This window comes from Bison bison, unplaced genomic scaffold, assembly GCF_000754665.1.
Source record: "Bison bison bison isolate TAMUID 2011002044 unplaced genomic scaffold, Bison_UMD1.0 scf7180017864303, whole genome shotgun sequence".
In the NCBI taxonomy this organism is placed as follows: Eukaryota; Metazoa; Chordata; class Mammalia; order Artiodactyla; family Bovidae; genus Bison; species Bison bison.
The window spans coordinates 1,350,414-1,356,770 of NW_011494875.1; the positions used below are offsets into that span (position 1 = coordinate 1,350,414).

The 6,357-nt window shown below is 40.1% G+C and overlaps 1 protein-coding gene across 11 annotated transcripts in view; it reads right to left on the reverse strand.

Moving 5' to 3' along the window:
- The window catches only part of HIVEP2 (human immunodeficiency virus type I enhancer binding protein 2), a 222,470-nt gene that overhangs the window by 203,940 nt on the left and 12,173 nt on the right, over window positions 1-6,357 (reverse strand). Inside the window, exon 1 of one of the 11 annotated variants that reach the window (XM_010851458.1) lies at window positions 4,965-6,069. The exons of the other annotated variants lie outside the window; for them this stretch is intronic. The gene's annotated coding sequence lies outside the window, so the exon portion shown is untranslated. Of the gene's footprint in view, window positions 1-4,964; window positions 6,070-6,357 lie in introns of those variants that run through there. 11 annotated transcript variants of the gene reach the window in all.

Sequence of the window (6,357 nt, forward strand, 5' to 3'; positions counted from 1 at the left end):
ACTTTCCACAGTGGTTATAACCAGGGTTGCAAGGTCAAACTGCCCACTGAGGAAATGATAGCCTTTGTTTTGGTAACTTATTAACTTTCAGTTATTGTCTCATACATCGCTTCTGCATAAAGGGCCTCTTGTGCTATGAAATATGCCCACCATCTAGGTACCTATCTTCTCTCCTATTTATTAGGTGGATTAATAAGCAATCATGCAGGCAAATTAAAAGAAGAGAGTTTTCTCACGGACACTAAAGACCATCCAGACCTAAAGTAAGAATATTTTTCCAAATTGTGATTAAGATGCAACAGAACTCATTCAGTTGCTATCTAAATAACATTCTTACAAGTAAGACACCTGCATGGAAGTATCTCCCAACATTTTATATCCCCACGTTTAACTAACAATACATAAGTTGAAGGAAAAAAAATTTTTTTATGTTAAAGTGGTCTCCATTTGCGCTAAACTTAGTGTATGGCATGTCATTCCTATGGCCAAAAAGTGGGAAGTAGAAAAGTTTTGAATAACTGGCACAGGTGTGAATAACAGTGCGTCCACTAGCAATATATTTGCTTTACTTTTATGATTAAAGTCATTACCCTCGAGATTTCTGGGTTCCTGGGACAGAGACAGCAATAATAATATGCTAATTCAAAGTCAATACACCTCCTATGCAAAATACACACACTTCACACTAATTATAAAGGCAACAGGATTTTCTGCATAGAAGTTTTCACAGACACGCCTTTCAACTGTTCCATCTAACTGTGTTTGCATGGAAATGCCCAGACCAGGGACCAAAGTCTCCACGTGTTACAGACGTGTACCATCCTCTCTCTACTGTTTTCGGTTCACAATCTTTACGCTGAAATACAAATCCTCACAAGGTGTATCCCAACCTTTCGAACTTTTTCACTAACATTCAATTCATATGCATTATGTGCTCTCCTCAAATCAGACGCTTCTCTGAAAGCACCCTTGACACTTTTCAGGCTGTGTGCTAAGTCGCTTCAGTCATGTCCCACTCTGCTAACCTATGGACTGTAGCCTGCCACTCTCCTCTGTCCATGGGATTCTCCAGGCAAGAATACTGGAGTGGGTTGCCATGCCCTCCTTCAGGGTATCTTCATGACCCAGGGACTGAACCCATGTCTCTTATGTCTCCTACATCGGCAGGCGGGTTCTTTACCACTAGCACCACCTGGGAAGCCCCCTCTTCAGGTTGGCACCTATCAAAATCAAGGCCCACCTAAAGCACCTCATTCTCATAGGAAACTCTCTCGATATCCCCACCCAAGGGTGATGTTGCACCTTAATATTTCATATATTCCTGACGTGATCTCAACCTGCTTTTTTTAAATTTTTTGTGATAAATATTTTATTTTTAACATTATTTTATTTTTTATTGGACTATAGTTGCTCCACAATGTTGTGTTAGCTTCTGCTATACCGAAAAGTGAATCAGCTATACATAAACACCCTGTTTTTTGGATTTTCCTCCCACTTAGGTCACCAGAGAGCACTGAGTCGAGTTCCCTGTGCTTACAGCAGGTTCTTATTAGTTATCTCTTTTATACATAGTAGTGTATATATGTCAATCCCAATCTTCCAATCCATTCCACCTCCCCTTCCCCTCTTGGTATCCATATGTTTGTCCTCTTGTCTGTGTCTCTATTTCTGCTTTGCAAATAAGTTCATCTATACCGTTTTCCTCGGAGAAGGCAATGGCACCCCACTCCAGTACTCTTGCCTGGAAAATCCCATGGATGGAGGAGCCTGGTAGGCTGAAGTCCATGGGGTCGCTAAGGGTCAGACACGACTGAGCAACTTCACTTTCACTTTTCACTTTCATGCTTTGGAAAAGGAACTGGCAACCCACTCCAGTGTTCTTGCCTGGAGAATCCCAGGGACGAGGGAGCCTGGTGGGCTGCCGTCTATGAGGTCGCACAGAGTCGGACACGACTGAAGTGACTTAGCAGCAGCAGCAACAGCATACCATTTTTCTAAATTCCATATATATGCACAACCTGTTTCTTTTAATTATAGCTTCCTTTGCATAGTTCTTTTCCTTAATATAGAAAACTACAAAAGTTTTGATGATGCCTCACAAGGGCAGAAGAAAACTTTTGGCAGTAAGGACTATGTTCACTATCTTGATTGTCGTGACAGTCCCACAGTGTAAACAGTTTCAAATCATGCCCCATAGGGTTAACAGAACTGGTGACTAACAGAAGAAAGTCTTGAGCTTGTCTTAAAGAACAGCAGGTAAAGGATCCGCTTGTTAAAAACCCCTCTACTTCTAACCTGCCTTCACTGACCGAGCTTACCTTAATCATTATTTTTTAATTTATTTCACTTAAAAAAGTTTTGATGATGAGAATAGTCCGTCTTCTTTATATTTTATATACTATTTATACTTTATTTCATATTCCCATACATTTTACACATACGAGTATCTCCATAATCATCTATGTTAAAATAGATTTGTATTATATTATTGGACATTCCAGCTCTCTTCCAGTTGTAAGCCTCAAAAAGCATGTCTAGACCTTGTCTGTAAAATGTTTCTAAACCAGCTGGCAAGAGGATATATTCTGAAGAGTAACTGGAGGTAAGTAATTTTTTTGAGGATTCATAAAAAAATAATAGCCTGAAGTAGATTTCAGACACGAACAGCCTGATCCCTAAAGAAATTAATAAAATAAAAAATGAAAACTACATAATAAGAGGTCTAATTGAAGGAACCAGGAATATTTAGCCTGGAGAAAAGAATACTTAGGGTGAACATGATTGCTATCTTTAAATAATGATATGATTGTCATGCAAGTCGATGAGCAAACTTGCTCTGGACAGCGGCAGAAGGCTCAATTGATGAACTGAAGTGTCCAAGAGTGGACAGGCCTCCCTGAGAAAGGAAGAGTTGTGTGTGTAGAGTGAATGCAAGCAGTCCTTGGTGATTTGTCCTGAGTGATTGCTCCTCACTCAGTTGGGGATTAAATGATGCCTCCAATGGTTTTCTCTAAGCCTGAAATTCAGCGAAAAACTTCACACTACAAAGTGTTCTGTCATCCCTGGACAAATCAATACATCAGACCCTACCCTTAAGGATAATCAGCATAATTCAAATTAAGACACTTTAAAGGATGCCCTAAAAAAGTCATCACTGCAGTGTTACACATTGTACCAGAGTGACAGGAAGAGGCAAAATTACCCACAAAATGCTAAACTAGTACTGGAGGTGCAGCTTGTTCACACCCAAGAGCTGACCTGTCTGGAAACTAGCACTAGGAGAGGTTCCTTTGAACAAGGAAGCAGGCCATCTGCAAATTCCAAAAGAGTCTCAGAAATCCATTTCCCCACGCCTAACCCGCTCACTGCCTCACTTTTCAGAAACACTTACATGCCAGACATAAGAACAGTAGTTTGATTTACACAACAGTGTGGCATATTGTAAAAATCTTTTATGAAACATAAACCAAAACCAGTTGGCTTAAAGGAGATGTCAACCATTAAATATATTGTTAGACACTGTTTGCTTTTGTAAGAAGGGTTAAAATAATCACAGCAAGCTTCAAAGCCAGGAAAACTTGTTATTAATTTCAAAATGTCTTCTCTTTGCTTCTCATTGCTCCCATTCTACATAAGGAAAAGGAAGAATATAGGAAAAGAAAGACAAATTATCAGGATAATGTCCTCACAATCTAAGCTCCTGGGATTACTAGCTAGAATGTACAATTCTTCCAAATCTGTTACTAATATTTAGCATAACTATTCTCAGACGACATTAGGTTTGACATTAGTAAATTCTCACCAAACATGGACAAAAATCAACTGATGACGGAACGAATTTGAGTTTATGGATTAAAAATCTAACCTCCACATAGTATCCAGTTTTTTGCTATATTCTATACTGCCGGGTGATTTATTTTTAAAGGTCATTTTGAGTACTCTCAGCCACCTGGCCCATTTTAAAAGCTACACTTGATTAAATTTGGGCAACAAGTTCATTGCAGTATCACTGAGGTCATCTGAACAAGTAAACAGACTATAAATTCAAAAACAAATGAATTTGGATTCCTTTTCTTTTGCTTGACATGGGTATAACTATCTCAAAATTTTGGTACACATGTTCATCTGTGACCCGTCCAAAATTTAGATGCATTAGGGATATGACACTAAGCTGTGGAGCTGCTGACCATTATCTTTCTGAAAACAATTACATATGCCTGTAATAAATTGCATCAATAGCAGTCAATTATCTCAAGAACACTCTACTAACCCTTGTCACAAATGTATTGCTGTGCACCAGATTTTTTTCCCCCAACAATTGAATTATTCTCGAAACTTAGTATTGCTTCACATCCTAAAAATAGCCACTCCAGTTCTCTTGTGTTACCCTGCTCTGTTCCCAGGAGGTAGGGCAGTGCTATAAACAACGCTTCATTTTTTACAGATGAAGAAACAATGAAATGTAACGGAGGTACAGCCACTTGGCCTGAATCATTTTGAAAATCAATAATGAGGCAAGCAATGAACTAGTGGGGTCAGGATTTACCGTCAGCCCTCCTGGTGTCCTCTGCAACCCTGGTGTGAGCTCTAATGAGCACATCCTCACAACATGGGCACAAAAGAAATGTGAAATCCTCATTTTACCCCCCAGATTTCTATCTCTCCCAACACAACCTTGACACATGGCAAATACATTGAATGACAAGAAAATTAATTGAATGTTTCCAACCCTGGATTCTTTTTTCCCTCGCTTAGAGAAATGGGGATTGTTGGAAATGGAAGCATCAGGAGAAAAAATAATAATAATAAAGCCTGATAACTGTTCCATGGATAAAAGAGAAGCTGAACTTCCCATGACCTGTCCATCAAGTGCCGGGGCCAGCCTTTAGGACTGTCCCATGGGGCGCCGTTGAGTTGCAAAGACAGATTTCCTCACTCGCTTCAAGTGAAAAGAAAAGACTCACCCCCAGCTTCTTCATTTTTCTCTGCCTGCATAGGGCAAGGGTCTTCAGTGGAGAAAAGGCGCATCCTCCCTCTTTTCTGCCTAATTCATCCAAGCAGGCCCACCAAGACACAAGTCTTTCTCAAGCCCCACCGCCCTGAGCCATGACCACCTCCATACAACTTTCCTCCTCAGAGCACGCTAACAAAATATGGCCGAAGAAAACTGTTCTGCAGAGAGGAATCCGGGTTCGATGCTAAACTTCTCTATCCAACCGCAGGAAAAAAACTACCTCAAGATGACTCCATCTGTTCCCTTGCTATAAAAATAAGCGGGAAGTGCAGAACCCGAGAAGAGGCTGACTATGGCTGCAAGAAGTGTCTGTGACTGCTGCATGGAGAAGTGAGGGAGCTGTTTCCTGGAGGACTTAAAAAAAAAAAACTGAAGAAACAGTTAAGGGTGAGCAGATTGATGTGCCTGTGGGAGCAAGATTTCATCCCTCATGTGGTTCTGATGACGCCTTTGCTTACAGTGGGTCAAAGGTCTGTTCTCACCAGGCAAACAGTAAGCGTCTTTGAGAATTAGGACTTCAAGCATTCACCAAGTATCCACTGTGCACCTGCTGCACACCACGCCTTGTGTCTACCACGCTTTCGTGAAAGCGGAAACCATCCTCACCCATTAGAAATTTCATAAGAAAAATCACGTTAAAATGAAAAATTTATTTAAGCAAGACTTAAAATACATTTAAAAAATTCATTTAAACAAAATAAAAACAAAATTAAAAATCCAAATATTATTTGTGGTAATCACTTTAACAAACTGATCAATGTGTTTTACAATAGTTATGTGTCATTTGTAAACCATTTTTTCCTCCATCCCATTAAAAAAAAAAAAAAATAGCCAGGACGTGATTCTATAAGTATGAAGGGTTGTAATGCTAAAGAGGAATTTTTTAAAGAGCTAGTGTTATAATATTTAGTTATTTACAAACAGTACTTCTTTAAAAACTACCTTACTGTGAAAAACATTTCTAGCAGCTACCTTACTAGAAATACAAATATGTGTGTGTGTGTGTGTGTGTGTGTGAGAAAAGTGAAAGTGAAAGTCCCTCAGTCGTGTCCGAATCTTTGTGACCCCATGGACTATATATAGTCCATGGAATTCTCCAGGCCAGAATACTGGACTGGGTAGCCTTTCCCTTCTCTGGGGGATCATCCCAACTCAGGGATTGAACCCAGGTCTCCCACATTGCAGGTGGATTCTTTACCAGCTGAACCACAAAGAAAGCCCAAGAATATCAGAGTGGGTAGTCTAGCCCTTCTCCAGCAGATCTTCCCGACCCAGGAACTGAACCAGGGTCTCCTGCATTGCAGGCAGATTCTTTACCAACTGAGCTATCAGGGAAGCCGTGT